The sequence below is a fragment of the Canis lupus genome, chromosome 4 (genome assembly GCF_011100685.1).
Source record: "Canis lupus familiaris isolate Mischka breed German Shepherd chromosome 4, alternate assembly UU_Cfam_GSD_1.0, whole genome shotgun sequence".
In the NCBI taxonomy this organism is placed as follows: Eukaryota; Metazoa; Chordata; class Mammalia; order Carnivora; family Canidae; genus Canis; species Canis lupus.
The window spans coordinates 11,803,467-11,821,301 of record NC_049225.1 but is presented as its reverse complement, the minus strand read 5'-3'; the positions used below and the strand labels follow the sequence as shown (position 1 = coordinate 11,821,301).

At 38.0% G+C, this 17,835-nt stretch overlaps 1 non-coding gene across 1 annotated transcript; it reads left to right on the top strand.

Moving 5' to 3' along the window:
• The first annotated feature begins 2,913 nt into the window (after nt 1-2,913).
• LOC608637 lies at nt 2,914-17,118 on the top strand. Its single transcript, XR_005357685.1, has 2 exons — nt 2,914-2,940; nt 16,117-17,118. It is a non-coding gene; the product is annotated as a 60S ribosome subunit biogenesis protein NIP7 homolog (KD93)-like (transcript).
• The last annotated feature ends 717 nt before the right edge of the window (nt 17,119-17,835 follow it).

The following is a 17,835-nucleotide window of genomic DNA, read 5'->3' as shown; positions in this document are numbered from 1 at the left end:
TTTGTAAAACAGAATAGGTATTGGGAATACTGTGTATTTCAGCATTGCTTTTAATGCTGTGGCTCAGCTCTAACCTTTAGTGTGGTTCCCTTGTAGTCTTAATCAAATGCTCAGATGAATTTCCCAGAGTTTCTCTATCTTATTGAGCCCTGAACCCCAACTTCTGTTTACTCAGTGTTAGATGACTCAAAAATCTGTGCTCAGCTTCTGAATTCCACTATTTTCATCAGAGAGTTGGTTTACTGTATCTCATGTGAGCACAGCTAGGAGTTTGTAGAAGCCTTAGGAAATTTCACACAGAATTTCAGACTCATTCCTCTAAGATTCTCTTCTTTCTAGGGCTTTGGGTCTTCAGTTCCTTGCTAACTTGGCAGCCTCAAGGTCCAACATGTTTCCTTGGCCTAGTGAGAATATAAAAATCCCAGCATTCCTCTACCTGCTAAGCGTCTATTCTCCAATTTGCAAATTGGAAAATTTCCCAAGAAGAGATATAGAAATAAATGTGGGCTCTCCCCAGCTCACCTCATTTTTCTCAGAGTTCTTGGCCCTTCAACTCTTGGCTGATTTGGCTACTCCCTGGTGTCTTCAAACTATTGTTTTATCCAGCTTTTACAGTTTGTCTTGGAAGGAGAGCCAGTTTGATGCAAGTCATTCTATCATGCCAGAAACAGAAGTCCTAAAGTTCAGGGAACCTTCCTGATGCAGTGCTTCTGACCAGCATACATTCACTCTTAGTAGTCTTAGATGTTCTTTAATCTTTTCTTCAAATCCTTTATGGGCTCAACTTCTGACTCTACCTGCTTGCTTCTACACCCCTCCAACATATTCACAACTTCCAGACCACAGAGATACAAACTTAGCTGCTAGTTCTGGTGAACTTTCAGCCATGATAGGGTGAAAGGAGACACTTGCTTATCACATTTCACTGTTCCTTCTTTTGCTGATACATCCTATGATGCTTTCTTCCTTGCTAGCCACCACACCACACTGCTGAGCTATTCTGAATCCAAATATCATAACTTTCATGCACTTAGTGCAGCAAGAAATTGTGTTCCAAGAATTATTCAGAAAAGTCTTAATTTATCATCATCATCTGCTTACTGAAAATATGTGGAGACTGCAAATAGATTTTTTTGGAAGTGACTCAGAATAAGGTCTCCTTTTGACCTCATTGATCAGGAAGGAGCTGAGCCTGCTTTGGCAATGAGAACAGAATATCACAACATATGATTTTTTTTTATTCTAGCCTTTTCAATTTGGGCAGACACAAATATCCCCATTCTGTGACTTATAGAATGCAGAAGCTCAAAAGATGAGGCAACAAACTATACTCAATTCCACAAGTGGTTAAAAGGGGAAAAGTACTCTGAAACTCTCTTGCTTGCCAAAAAAAAAAAAAAAGAAAAAAAGAAAAAGAAAAAGAAAAAGAAAAAAATCCAGTATGTTCTATTTTAAGGGACTTTCAGTTGACACCTTGCACCTGACACATTGCTTTGCCTTTAGTTTCCAATTCCAATTTAAAAGATGTTTTCCCACCACAATAATACTTAGGTATTAAGTTATGCTTTCTTCTATAAATTTATAAATTTACTCAGCAATACAGTTACCATGTATTCAGTTATCCTGATTATGTTTAAAACTTATCATGCAGTGTCCATTACATAAAATGGATGGTTTGGAAAATGTTACAAGGATAATTATATTTAATTTGCTATGTTGCTCCCAACATTGAGAGATAGGTAGAGAGTAAACAAAAAGAAATAGAGCAAATGAGAGAGGGGTGAGAATGACGACAATTATAGGGCTAAAAGAGAAAAAAAAGTTGGCAGTACTTAGAAATAAGTACATCCTCAAATTTTTAAAAATTCTCCTACTTTTCTAGATTCCTTGCATATTAATTCCTCACTACTAACCAATTATGTTTTTCCTTTAGTTGACCAAAATGTGTTTGCCTAGGTTCTATGCATGCTTGTTTCCATTATCTGTCTTTACCCCAAGGCCATATCTTTCTGACATACTTTTTATTTGATCTTTTACTGACTTGAGAGACTAGAGATGAAAAACATTTAAATTTTCCAGACTTCACATTTTGCAACCTGATCAACTTTTTTCTTTTTCTTTTTTCTTTCTTTTTCATCAGGCAGCAACTAATTGATACTTCCAACATTGCGCCTAGAGACGTTCTCAGCCAAATCCAAAAGTTTGTCAGGGATATGTTCCTTTCTCCAAGACACAACAGGCAATTTGCTAGTCACTTCCTTACTATATAATTCAGGTTGCTGTTCTACCAGCCTCCTCTCAAAATTTCCTCACAATTTTTCTAGGATGAGCTTAAAATCTGCCCATCATTTTTTTAGCCTCCACTTACCACTTGGATAGAAAGCCAATGCTACATACTTCAGCATTTCATTATGGGCATCAATTTCTGTATCTCCTGGTAATTGCTGTGCAATATATCATTCCCAAATTTAGCAGCTTAAAACAATAATGTTGTTTCTCATGAATTTCCAGGTTGACTAGGCAGTTTTGCTAATTTGGGCTGGTCTTGACAGTTCTCTTCTGGGCTTCCTCATGCATCTGTGGTCAGCTGGTGGTTTGCCAAGGGCTACATATTTTGAGGGTTGCCTCAGCTATTCTGATGTGCTTCCTTGCCCACTAGCGGTGCATCCCAGCCCCTTCTCGTGGGAGACTCAGGGCTCAAAGATACCAGGAGTTACAAAAGTCAAGACTGAAAGGGGGCATGCCATCATTTAAACCACTTAATACTGGGCACAGAAAGTCACAAGTCCAGACCATGCTCGAGGAGTCAGGGAAAATAGATATCACCGCTTGGTGGGGTTGCAAAGTTATGTGGCAAAGTGCATGGATGTAGAGGGGTGTAAGATTGGGGGTATTTTTTACAGTCAATCTACCATGAGCTATGTTAGCAGTCAGCACAAGGTGAGTAAGGAAATATAAATCAAGAGCACTGCATGCAAGAAAGACTTCAAGACAAAGTGGTATCTAATTTTTATAGGAAGAACAGAAGTTAGGTGAATAGAAGAGAGAAAGCATCCCAAGTACAGAAACTAGCATGTGCAAAGACTTTAAGCTGAGAGAAATCATAGTAGGTTCTAGGAATAGGGGAACACAGTATTTTCTTGAGATGGAATTCCCTCTCCCATCCTGTCCTCAGGCTTGTCTTATTTGCTTAGAGAAATTACAAACCCTCTTCTAGGAAACCTTTTTAAATTCATTCCTACCCTTTTTGGATATATCACTGTATTCTCCTGTGGCCTTGACACTGGAGTCAGAATTACTGAGTTTAAATCCTATTCCACCTTTCTGTGACTTGGTAAAGTAAAAAGATGCTATCGCCATTTTTACAGATTTACATTTACAGATATCTGGAAAATGGTAATAACAATTTATAGGGCTTTTTAAAATTTATTAAATTTAATTTATTAAAATAATGGATATGAAGTGCTTAGAGTGCTTAACTAGCCACTTTAGCATTCTTCATATGCAAAACAGAAATAAGGGGATTCCCTTGACTGGTCCCCAAGTTGTTAAGTATTCTCTCCACCACCACTCCCAGCTTCCTACATGCCAATACCTGGCCCTTAGTAATCTCTCTGTAAATATCATTGGCTTTTAGGGATGCCTGAGTGGCTCAGTGGTTGAGTGGCTGCCTTCACCTCAGAGTGTGATCCTGGAGTCCCCAGATTGAGTCCCACATCAGGCCACCAGCAGGGAGCCTGCTTCTCTCTCTGCCTATGTCTCTGCCTCTCTGTGTCTCTCATAACTAAATAAATAAAATCTTTAAAAAAATGTGTATATATATATATATATCATTGGCCTCTAAAATTTTTTATTAATATTGTTATTACTATAGCAAAGTGCCAGTTTGCAATTCTGAATGGAACTTGTTCTGTACGTTACTTTTATGTGTTTCCTTTTAGACAAACAGCCCCAGACACTGAGCTGGATGAAGTTATAGTTGCCTGGGATGGAGGTGAGGGAGGAGCAGAGAGTGTCAGTGGCTACAAAGTGTGAACCAAGGCAAATCCAGGAACTCTTCTGTGCAGAGAATTGGGACTGGGGTCAAAGTGTGACTATCAAGAGGCCTATATGAGATGCATCAAAGCAGGAGCTAATGCAGAGCTAATGCTCCAAGGCAGAGCAAGTGGGTATAAGAAAAAAATAGCAGGCAAGGCCTAAAGAGATCCCTTCCCTAGCTGTAGGACAGTCTCAAGGACTTTTTGTAGGTGAAGCTTGACTTAAGCCACTCTCTCAATTAAAATCCCTTTGAAGCAGGAGAGAAGGGCTGAAGAGGAGTTCCATTCCCAAGGACCAATTATTTAATCAATCATTACCACATAGTGAAACCTCCATAAAATCCCCCAAATGATGGAGTCTGGAGAGCGTCTATTAGGGTAAACAGTTAGGTTCTAATAGGTTACATTGAGGAGACAGAGAAAGTCATGTCTAACTATCAGGAAAGTCAGGCTTGTCCTGGCAGCACTCCACAAGAAGCCAGATTAAACCAGACAAGAAGCCTTTGACCAAATTAAGGGGGAAAGGCACAAAACCTTGCTTCCAAGAAATCTCTCCAAGTAATGAATATTCTACTCCAGAGTTAACAACTGTCGATAAAAGATAGAACACAAACCCCAGGGCATGTAGCTATCTCTCTCTTGAGCTAGCCCACTCTCATTCTGAGACTGTACTTTTGCTTTACTAAATTTCCCTGCTTTTGTCACTCATTTGCTGTGCTGTGTCTGTCCTTGAATTCTTTCTCATGGTGAGACTAAGAACTTTCAGCAACATTTTTGGGATAGGCTTGGTCAAGGCCCCAGGGCCTGGGGTCTCCCCAGTTAACCTGGCAATAATTCCAAATTGATGAACATCAGGCTGTCAAGATCATACACCCCAATTCCACAGAGACAGAGGCTTTGAGGACCTTTTTGGATCTCCCCCTATGTACCTGCCCATCTGGCTGTTGATTTTTATCCTTTATAATAAAGTGGATAGAATTTTCATTCCAGCAAATTATCAAACCTAAAGAGGATGTTGTGGGAATCCTCAGATTTGTAGCCAAGTCAGACATAACTGTAGATAGCCTGGGCACCTCATTGTAACTGACATCTGAAGTAGGAGGCAAACTTGTGAGACTGAACCCTTAGTCTATATGGTCTCATGCCAACTCCCAGAGTTAATGTCAGAACTGAATAGAAATATTAGACACCCAGCATGTGTCTGAGACCTAGATAATCAGAAATATTCATTAATTCACTCATTTATCCATGATGAACAAACAACCCTTTACTCAGGCTTTCAGTCTGGGACTCTTAAGTGAGTCCTCTTCCCCACTCTTAGTCTCTAAGATGGCTGCCTAAAACCCTCAGTGTCAGAAGATCTCAAACTTCTGTCTGCTAAAAAGTTAACTTTATCATCTCTTCCCCAAAATGTCTCTATGTCAAGCCCTGGTCACCTCACAGACTTCCATGTTTCTCACCATAAACCAAAGGGAGAAACCTTTTCCTACCTAATTAGAGAAGTTACGGAGATCAGATCTCTTCAAGACTTCACAATGAAATTCCACAACTCTGCAGATTTGGTGCTATAAACCATCTTCCTTCCCTTTCATCCTCCTACAGAAAAGACTGGGACTCTTTCTTTAATCCACTGACCACAAACATGGAAGCAACTCTAGAAACAATGAATCAACCCCAAGTGTAACAAAAAGATATTGCCCAAATAACCAGTTCCTAAGGCCTACAATCCTAGCCAACATTTTAAATTTTCTTAATAAGTGAGTTAGTGACTATAAATCCACCATCTGCCATTTAATTTCCTTGTTGGAAATATGGAATCTTCAACCAATATTTTAGGCCTTCTCTGACAGATCGAGATTATTAGAGTATTATAGACAAGCTTATGTCCAATTACAAAAGAATGGTAAAATAAATTATAGTGCCTAACGGTAGATTATACAAACATTAAATTTATGTTTGTGAAAAAATTTAACAGCATTGGGCAATCTAAGAATAGGTTTTTTTTTTTTTAAAAAAAGCAGTATACAAAACAGTGCATAAAATATGATGCCAAAAATGAGGTGTACACACACCTGCAGAAAACAGGCCAAAAACACATGCATTAAAATGTTAACAATAGGGATGCCGGGTGGCTCAACGGTTAAGAGTCTGCCTTTGGTTCAGGATGTGATTCTGGAGTCCCAGGATAGAGTACCAAGATCAAGTCCCACATCGGGCTCCCCGCAGGGAGCCTGCTTCTCCCTCTGCCTATGTCTCTGCCTCTCTCTCTCTCTCTCTCTCTCTTTCTGTCTCTCTGAATAAGTAAATAAAATCTTTTTTAAATAAAATGTTAACATTTTATTTTAACTTTCTTTCACAATGTGTATTTTCCAAATTTTTTCTCTGTCAACATCTGCTAACTTCCTCCTAACATGAGTTAATATTTTTCTTTGGGAACTACCAAGCAAAATGCAAATGCCAAAAATTTGGCTGCAACAGTTCATAAATTTACTCATTAAATTGCTCCCTATCAGAATAACAGCAAGCGGCCCATTCTTTTCATAATGAGTTTTTTCATTTTTCTCTAAGATGGGCACAATCTTAAATTTATCTTAATCAATTTTCTCAAATTAAGCTGCAGCAAGACCTACTTTCGTCTGGCTTGTTACAAGTGTTATCTCTAATGAGAAATACAATTTAACAAATGCAAAGGATGGGATGCCTGAGCTCCCAAAACTCACAATAGGATTTTCTAGAATCACACTCCCGTGTCCTCCATTAGAAATCAGCCAATAGGTTCGTGCATGACAACGAGCCTCACCCTCCCAGAAAAGGCATCAGACAGCTTTTCAACACATTTAATTTTTCTTCTATTATCCAAGGCCATAATGCCATTCCCAGTTGCACTTCAAAGCTAAAGGCAAATGAAGTAAAAAAGAAAATGCATTTGATGGAGAAAGTATTGGGGGGGGAGGGGTAGATATAAGGTTCTTCACTACAGAAAAGGCTAAAATCTAGGGAAAAAGCAAAAGGCAACATAGTACTGTGGGGATAACTAAATTGCCTTCACATTTCCCCTTGCTGGTTTCATAATAATTGTTACATACATATGAGAAAGTAAACTGTTTTTTAATACCACCTTTCTGAAAGCCAGAATATTTTCACATTTAGTCAGGACCATAAGATACAAAAACAGAAAAAAAAATGTTCTTTCCTTTTTGATTCTGATAATTCAGAAAATGGGGTGGGAGGAAGGATGGAAACTGAAACAGCTCCACTTCAGGACCACACATCAAAGTTTCCATCAATGCTTCAAGGGAGAGATCCCCATGACCACCCAGGGGTCCATTGTCACATCCTTGCTGCAAAATGCAATTACATAAGGTACTTCATGCTTCAAAGAGCCTGGCGTTTACCAAATGAATTGCATTTGTGGCCAGAATATTAATGATTGTTATCATACTTGGCCCATAAAAATTCTCCAGTGAATCATTTCACAAAAGTTGTCATTCTTTTAAAAGGGCAGAGAGATTCATTTTCAAAGCTAGATTTTCTCCCCTTATATTTTACCAAGCTCTATTTTGCCTCAGAATATCTGCGTCAGTGAAGTTCAATGGCTGTGCTAGTTCTCAGTTACAGGACACACGTAAATACATAAAATTCTCAGAGATGATCTTCTTCCTCAGGACTTTAAAAGTGTTAAAGTGTTCTCCAGCTGCATTAGAATCATGGAAAGGTACTTACTTACAAACACAGGTTTGGGAAATTCACCTCAATGTTAACTACACACAATCTGTAAGATGGGAAATCAAGAATCTACATTTTTTAAAACCCCTCCCCTAGGCGATTTTCATGGCTACTAAAATTTGAATGTTACCACTCTAATTGAAAATTGTCCTTAGAAACAAACTCATGAGCAAATCACCAAAATCAATATTAGAAGAATTAGTTTACTGCAACTCATCCACCATCAGTGCATTTGCCTCAAGGTTTATCCTGAATGAAAAGAGGGTGTTCAATTTGCTGCTGGAGAGGTGCTGAAAGGTATATTAATTTCACCATTTTATGAGTCATATGGACAGGTTCAGATACATTTTAATAATCTTTCAAAGTAAATGTCAATATTTTAGATTCTATATTTTGCTTTTCAAAAGATGTGCCTGCCTGAAATCTAAAGTCACATTTAAATCTACAGGTGCCAAGAAAGAATAGAATAAACAGAAGCGACAGAAGGACAAGCGAAATATCAGCTCAGCTGCCTGTCGGCTGCCAATATACACACCAGAAAGCCACCCCAGGCAAATTCAAGGGAATATGAATGAGTGAGTCTGGAGTTTAGATTCATGTTTCAGAGCCAACTCTAATCTAGGACAGAAGGAGAGTTATGTTTCTCAGAAAAGTGAGAGAGGATGCCATAGAAAAGAGGCTTCTAAACTTAGTTATAAGTTTAAATAACCTGGAAAGCTTAAAAAAATTTAGTTGTTTGTTGCCGAATTGGTGAATTTTGTGAATTATTTATATTTTCTGGATACAAGATCTTTGTCAGAAATGTGATTTTTCAAATATTTTTTTTTCCAATCTCAAGCTTATCTTTTCGCGTATTTAACAGTGCCTTTCACAGACCAAAACTTTTCAGATTGGATAATATCCCACTTATATAGGTTTTCTTTATTGGATCTTGTTATAATATAATATCTCAAGATTCTTTGCCTAACCTGAAGTCACAGATATTTTTACCTACATTTTCCTCTAGAAGTTTTAGTTTTATGTTTTGTATTTATGTCTATAAAACATTTGAGTTAGTTTTTGTGTTAGGTAAGAGATATGATTTTGAATTTTTTCTGTTTTTGCCTATGGGTGTATATGTATATAACATATATGTTATATATGTTATATATGTCTTTAACTTCAAATTTTCTCGTCTTTTTTTTTCAACTGATATTGATATAGTTACATGTGTGCTCTATTTGTTTGACTGGCATTTATCTTACTTGATATTCTCTGAACTTCTCGAATCTGAGGTTTGTTATCTGTCATTAATTTTGAAAAATTGTGAACTATTATTTCTTAAATATTGCTTCTGTGCATTTTTCTCTTTTCTCCTGGCAATTCCAGTAATGCATATAAACAATTTCATATTATCCTATGGTTTTTGGATGCTCTAGTTTGTGTTTTCTTCCTGCACTTATTACTCTTTTGTTTCAGTTTGAGTAATTTTCATTGACATATCTTCAAGTTTACTGATTCTTTCCTTGGTTGTGCTGAGACTACTATTGAGTCTATAGAAGACAGTCTTCATCTCTGTTGTTGTGATTTTTTGTTTTTCACTATCATTCCCATTTTGATTCTTTCTAATAGTTTCCATGCCTTATGAAATTACCCATATAACATTACACATTGTCCAAGTTTTCCACTGAGTCTTTTCTATAGAAACCATAGTTATTTTCAATTCTCCAGTTAGACAATTCCAACATCTCTATAATAACCACATCTAATTCTCTGATTGTTTTGCCTCTTGGGAGTGTGTGTGTGTGTGTGTGTGTGTGTGCACACGTGTGTTTGATTTATGTAGAACATTAGGGGTAAATAGGTTTTGACCCTAGAAAAGGGCATACCTTTCCTTCTGCTAGGCCTTTAGTATGGGAGCTCATATTAATCAAAGCATCATTTTGGGTTTGAGATTTCTTGTTCCTTTTTCACTTTGAGTGCCTGCTAGGCTCAAATTCTAGTGATAACAGTTTAGATGGGGAGCTGGTTGGCCAGTGGCTGTGCTCCACCCTCAGCTTTAGGTTTTCCCTTTATACCGTACTACATAGAGGGGCTTCTCTCTTTGCCATACTCCACTGTCTTTTACTATATGCTTCATAGCTTTGTGGGGAAGCAGGACAGAGGTGGCACTCTCTGATTTTCTGTTTAAACTTCAGTGTTGAATACTTACTGTTTCCTTGGATTTGAGAGTATAACTTTTAAAAACCTCTTGCCTATCTTCCAGCCATAGTTCTGGATCCAGCATAGGTTCTTCCTCCTCCCTCAGGGGTGAAGGTAGTTTTTCTGTTTCCCTCCTCCAACTGCAAGGAGTTTTTATTTCTACCCTGGGGGCAGCAGTTTTCGTTGTCCTCCCAGCCCTGCATAGTAAGGCTTTGTTCCACGAAGGAGAAACATCTGGGTAGTTTTGTGCCCCTTCAACAGCAGCTGCTCTTCTCCCCCTGGTCTACGCCCTGAAGGACTCTTCTCAGGACTTTCCCTAGTCTTCCCAGTGAGTACTTGTCATTAGTAGAGATTCATAGAGAATATGAACTCCTCCCTTCTCCCATATCTGTGGATTTCAGTCTTCCAACTCTTTTTCTGGCCCACATTTACTTTTGCCAATCCATCAACTCTTCTAGCTAACTCATCTACTTCTTACTGGTGTCTGGCTACCAATACCCTGGTAAGCAAGCTCTTACACCTCAGTCCATATTTCAGATTAGTTTTCAACCCTACAATCTTAGCACTCGGAAGGGTTCAAGGAACTTCTGAGTTTACAAATTGTCCAGCTTTTTTGTTCTTATTGTAAGGGGGAAGTAATATTCTTTATATTCTCTAGACTCCCAAGCCCATCATTTCACTTTTGACTTTTCTGAAATGTTATTGAATTAACTGTTTTACTCATAAAAAGCATATAGTTGGGTTTTGTGTATTTAATCCAATTATTCTTCCTTATTCACATGAAGTATTAATCCAATTACATTTAATGTAATTACTGATCTAATGGATTTTATAGCTATAATTTTTCCATGTGTTTCTCACATTTCATATTTCTTTTGTTCTTCATTTCTGTCCTTTTCAATACTCACTTTTTTATCATTATAGTTTCCCCCTTTTAAATAGTAGATATGTACTAAAACATTATTTTCTTAGAGATTATGGCATCCCCAAATAATTATTACCTTCCCAATGCAACTTTGGAACATTTTTACTACTTTAAAACCCCCATTATCAAATTTTTCATTATTGTTCCCATGCATTTAGTTTTAATTTTACTTAGCACTATATCAACATTAAAATTAATTTACAAAGTCAATGTTCATTTCTATTTCCTGAATATTTACTCTTTTTGGTATTTTCCATTTTCTCTTCCATTTCCATGTTTTTGACTGTGTTCATTTTCTTTATTTTAGAAAATCCACTTAAAAAAATAAATATCTTTAAAAAATATAGTCATACTAACAATATGCATTTGTCTGAAAATATCTTCATGTCCATTTTGAAGAATATTTTTGCTAGGTATGTAATTTCAGATTGGTAGTTAAATATCTTTCAGCACTTGAGAGACCTTTTCCCATATGCTTCTCTTTTTTGTTGTTTCTGTTCAGAAATTGGCTATTCAGCTTGTCAATCCTTGACAAGGATTTGTCTTTTAAGTTCTAGTAATTGTTAAAAATTTCTCTTTACCTTTGTTTTTCAGGAATTTGATGATGATGTGTCTAGGTTTCTTTTTTAAATCCTCTTGGACATTTGCTAACTTTTTATTTTTTTATTTTTTGTTTCAAATTTTCATTTAAATTCTAGTTAGTTAATATGTAGTGTAATATTGGCTTCAGGAGTAGAATTTAGTGATTCATCAATGCTCATCATAACAAGTGCCCTCCTTAATACCCACCATCCATTTAGCCCACTCCCCACCAGCATCCCTCCATTAATGCTAAACTTTTTAAACCTGTGACCTGATGATGTTTATCAGTTTAGGGGTATTTATGGGTAAAACATTTATGAATATTGCTATTATTATACTCTTTCTTTCCCCTGTTCTGGAAGTTCAATTACATGTAAATTAGACTCTATTTTATTCACTGATTTGAGGTTCTTCTCTGTCTAATCAAGTATTAAATTCACCCATTCAGTTCTTAACTTTTGTTATTATATTTTATAATTACATAATATCCACTAGATTTAATTTTTAAAATTATAATACTCTGATGAAAATGATCTATCCTGTCATCTATTTTATCTGCTTTTTCTCTCTTTTCTCTTGAACATATTAATCATAGTTAATTTATATTCTCATCTGCTAACTACAATATCTGATCTTCTTCTATTGTCTGATTTCTTATAGTTTTTTTTTAGATTATCTTCATCTAGAGGTAATATGTGGTATTACCTCTTCACATATCTTATACTTTGTCTTGTGTGCCACAAAGTATGTATGAAAGAACCATAGTGTCCCCAGAAAATGTTAGCCCACCATAGAGTGCTGTTTCCCTTCCTATTTTAGATAATGTAAAAGACCACTCACCTGAATCCATTTAGGGATTGAAATGGGTCCTCCTTAGATCTGTTTTGCTAAAAATCAGTCTACTCCTGTTTTGCCAGTATTTGTAGGATGTGGTCCTCTAGGGTTTTATTTTCTAAGAGCCTGTTGAGTTTTTTGTCTTCTTGACTCTATAAGACTTCAGTAGTTCACCTATTCAGAGTTTTTCAGTTTAGCTCTTTAGCCTGCTAACATAGCTTCAAATTTGTCAAATGCTTGAGGAGAAAACCAGTAGGGTGTTTGAGGCATTTCAATTCACTACCCCTGCACAAATGCCAAAATCTCTACCAGTCTCCCCTAACAGCAGCCTGTGCCAAGGCCAAACCTGGGTTTTTAGCCTCTTCTGTGCTCTGCCCATCCCTCTCCCTCCCCCGAGAGATATCTCCAGGTAAAAAGAGGATATAGATCTTCAGTGTCAATCCACTACTTACTCTGAGGATTTCATCTGTAGCCTATTTTAATTTCAAGATTGCCCTGGTTGATCATTGTCTCTTAAGCACTGCAAGAAATTTCATTCTACCTATCAGGGTTTTTCTTTTTTTTTTCTTGGCTCCTAATTCCTATGCAACTTCAGATTTCAGCAAATATCTTTTGCAAAAAGCTTAACCAAATAGTTGGAGCTTCTGAAATCTCCAATTTTAAAAGACTGGTTTCTCTATCTTCTAGTATCAGTCTTATGTCTGGGTCAAGCACCATTTATTTGGTGTAAGCCTACACCAAAAACTGACAATTGTTCCAGGGAAAAACTGGTAGCTAATTGTCTATTTATCTGTAAATTATTCTCCCTATCTCTGGAATTGTAGTCCAAATAATTCCTTAGATTTCTGCATCTCTCTGATATATTTTTTTTAAGATTTTATTTATTTATTCATGAGAGACACAAAGAGAGAGGCAGAGACACATGCAGAAGGAGAAGCAGTCTCCATGCAGGCAGCCCGACATGGGATTTGGTCCCGGGTCTCCAGGATCATGCCCTGGGCCAAAGGCAGCACTAAACTGCTGAGCCACCAGGGCTGCCCTCTCTGATAGTTTTTTAAATATATATATTTTTTTATTCCTTATCTTGCTTTTTATGGTTGTCCACAGGAGCATACCTTACTACATTCTTTCATAACCACCCATGAACATTACATCCTGTTTGGAAACAGAAGACACCTTACGCATTCTTTAGAACATATTACTGATTAGCCCTTTAGAAAAGCAGTCATAAATGAGAATCTCCATAAGATTCATCTTCATTTATACATTTATTTTCTTACCTCTCAACAAATATCTTTACTTGTAAACTGCTTATATATCTTTACCCAATATTAAGCTGAATATGATTTTTATGTTCTATATGATATATATTTCATTCTTAAAAAAGATTTTATTTATTTATTCATGAGAGATACACACAGAGAGAGAGGGAGGCAGAGACACAGGCAGAGGGAGAAGCAGGCTTCATGTAGGGAGCCCAACAGGTCTCCAGGATCATGCCCTGGGTGGAAGGCAGCACTAAACTGCTGAACCACCCAGGCTGCCCTATTTATGTATATTTCTATCCTTATGTCAATACCACATTGTATTAATGCTTAATATTTTTGAAATGAAGGTTAAAATGTCTATAAATTAAATGAGTTTTACATACTTTGAAATCAATGGTTTACTGAGTTACAAAATCTTAATGCTTAAGGATTTAAATGACTAAAGTAACATCTTAAAATCATTTAAAACTCTGATAATCTATAAACAAATGATAATGAAACAGGCTTTTAAGATAAACTATATGATCATATAAAATTGCAGAGAACTCTGAAGAAATAAAGTTATTGAAACTGAAAAGAGGGGAAACTATGGATGACTTACCAGAATTGGGCATATTAGTTGCACCAGAGACCATTGAGGAAACTTTTTAAAATATCAATACCTGATCCCCACCCAAAGATATGAATTATTTTGAAATGGAGCCAGGTTTGAGAACCACATAACAATCAAATGGGGATCCCTGGGTGGCGCAGCGGTTTGGCGCCTGCCTTTGGCCCAGGGCACGATCCTGGAGACCCGGGATCGAATCCCACGTCGGGCTCCCGGTGCATGGAGCCTGCTTCTCCGTCTGCCTCTCAATCTCGCTCTCTCTCTCTCTCTCTCTCTCTCTCTGACTATCATAAATAAATAAAGATTAAAAAAATCAAATGGATAATTTGGAAATAAATTATCAGACATGTTTAATCATTATGGAAAGAACTAAGAAAACAAGTATACAATTCAGAGGCAAGAACTACAATGTAAAACATTTTGGCATGACCTAAATATCAGAGAAATACACGATTATTTTTAATAATTAATCCCTGTAGAATGGCACACACTTACACAGACAGATATTTTATGTCAAGAGGTCTGACTTCTACCCGATAGACTAGAAGTCAGTATGTATATACAACTACCGTTTTTTATTTTTTTATTTTTTTTTATTTTTTTAAAGATTTTATTTATTGATTGATGAAAGACAGAGAGAGAGAGAGGCAGAGGCAGAGACACAGGCAGAGGGAAAAGCAGGCTCCATGCAGGGAGCCCGGCGCGGGACTCGATCCTGGGTCTCCAGGATCAGGCCCTGGGCTGCAGGCGTCACTAAACCGCTGAGCCATCTGGGCTGCCCACAAATACCGTTTTTTAAATAACTCAGTTTGAGTTCCCCCAGAAGCTGATCCTTAGACAATGACTCAGTGCAATTATTTTATTTGGAAACCACAGTAGGGGGGTAGAGAAATGATAAAGGAAAAGAGAATGCAGCCAATATGGGATGCATTATCAAGCTAGCTACTACCGTGATTGGCTAGAGCTTGATCCCGTGGAGAAACTCTGAGAAGGGTGCAAAATGCAAGCCTCAGAACTATCCTGAGAGGTGGGTAATTGAAATATTTATGCATCAACACCTGAGAGTCACAATTTGAGGGATTAAGGTGCGAGTGTTACTTCTGTTCTTTCAAGGCTTCAGAAATAGGCTTCAGTCAAAGAGTGCCATTCATTAGCAGCTGGAAGTCCACCAGAGTATACACAACTGGTAAGTCTGAAGGAAAAGGATGAGGCACAGACAGATTATTTCAATGTGCTAGGGGACTTTGGGATTCCATTTAATACGTTATTTACGGTCTTTACAAAGACTGCAATGAAGATTTTTCTTATCTTCACTTTAAAAAGAGAGAGACCAAGGTACATCTGATAAATAATGGTTGCATGCCTCTTACATACCAGGCACTGTTCTAGATTTTTGGCATAGAGCGGCGAAAAAAAGAGAATAGAAATGTGCACATGTGCAGTTCATACTGGAGTGGAGGAGAATGGCAACCATATAAACTAATACAGCTTTAGATATAGATAAGATCTAAGAAGGAAAATAAAGAAAACAAAGGGAATTGAGAATGACAGGGGTACTTTTTTTAGGTAACTAGTTTAGGGAAGCCTGCTCTTAAGAGATAAAATTAAGAGAAATGGGGACACCTGGGTGGCTCAGCAGTTTGGCAGGGCCCAGGGCGCGATCCTGGAGACCCGGGATCGAGTCCCGCGTCAGGCTCCCTGCATGGAGCCTGCTTCTCCCTCTGCCTGTGTCTCTGCTCTCTCTGGGTGTCTCTCATGAATAAATAAATAAAATTTTTAAAAAAAGAAGTGAATGCAGTGAAGGAGCCAGTGAGTAAATTATTCCAAGCACAGCAAGTCCACAGCCCCAAGGTGGATCTGTGCTTGGTGTGTAGAAAGAACAAGGGGGCTTCCTTCCCCTGCGGTCGTCCAGGCTGGGGGCGCCGGCGTGGGGAGCGAACGGAAGGCCGCTAGGGAGGCGGGCTGTGGGGTTGCCCGCGCGGCGGCGCCGACTTCCGCTTCCGGCTGCAACCCAGCGGGAACGTGCGGCCATTGACTGGAGGAGAGAGCCGCGTAACGTTTGAGAAGATGGCGAAATACGTCGGCGAGAATCTTCAGCGGCTGTCGACAGGCCGGACGGCACCTCCTGTTTCAGGCTGCACAACGACCGGGTGTACTACGTGAGCGAGAAGATGCTGAAGTTGGCCGCCAACATCTCTGGGGACAAGCCGGTGTCGCTGGGGACCTGCTTCAGGAAATTCACCAAGAGTCACAGATTCCGGTTACACATCACAGCTCTGGATTACCCCGCACCCTGTGCCAAGTATGGAGTGTGGATAAAGCCTGGAGCAGAGCAGTCTTTCCTGTATGGGAACCATGTGTTGAAATCGGGACTGGGTCGAATCACTGAAAATACTTGCCAGTACCAGGGAGTGGTGGTGTACTCCATGGCAGACGTCCCTTTGGGTTTTGGGGTGGCAGCAAAGTCTACACAAGGCTGCGGGAAAGTAGACCCCGTGGTGATTGTGGTATTTCATCAAGCAGATATTGGGGAATGTGTGCGGCATGAAGAGACATTGACCTAGAACGAAATCATCGCGAGGACTTGCGGCTGTGTGGAAGGGCCTAGCTTTGTTTCCTGTGTCTGGGTAGGCTCCATCATCATGTTGAATTTTGTCAACACTGTGACTTCTTCAGGGATTTCTTAGTTTAATATTTGCACTATTACGGACGATGCAGGTTGGATTCTTATGCGGAAATGGCTCAAAAATGGTGTTTCAGATCTTTGTGACTAAAAAGAATACTGTGTTTTATATTTGAATCGGAGGGCTTCTTGTTTTGAGTAACAGGTTCTAAGTCATTCGAACTGAGGCCAAGAATAGCTAGCTGATTGTTATCTGTGATAACAGTATTTTCCAAACTCATGAGAAGACCACAATAGATTTTCTTCATTATTTTTTAACGCCATGAAAGTTAGATATTAAAAAAAAAAAAAAAAAGAAAGTTAGATATTGCCATATTAGAATGGTAGGTCACATGTGAGATTTTACAAATGAAATTTGGATAAAGTAATATTTTTTTCTGCTAATTTTCTATGTAGTAGATGCTGTGTGGTGTGCAAGAAAACCCTGGATTCAAACCCCAGTTCTGACACCTACCAGCTGTATGACTTTGGGGGCATCATTATACTTTGATAAGCTTATTTTTTTTTCCTCTACTTCCAAAAACAGCTTTAACCATCTACCTAAGAATGTTTTTTAGAATTAGAAATCATGTTTGTAAAGCACTTAGCCCAGTGCCTGCCTCATGCTATGTGTTAAATGGAAAGAATTATTTTTATATTGCATATACTGGGTATTTCTATTACTAAAGATAGGATCTCATGAGTATAGTTTGGTTATATATCTTGGTTCTTACTCTTTTTCTTAGATGGTATGGCCCCAGGCTAATGTTATTTTCAATACCTTGATTTCTTAAGATGTGACTTCCCTTACAAACCTTTACTTACCTGACTGGACTAGACAGAAAGTGTTAATCAGACACTGAAATAATTCAGCTCCTCTATCCTTGCCCATGCCTGCCAAAATTATTTTTGAAATTATTAAAATGTTTTTTAAAAATTGAAAATTCCGCTAAGTTTTAAGAAACTTCCTGTGTTTAAAACATTTCTTTAAATATGTTGCTTTTTTCCCT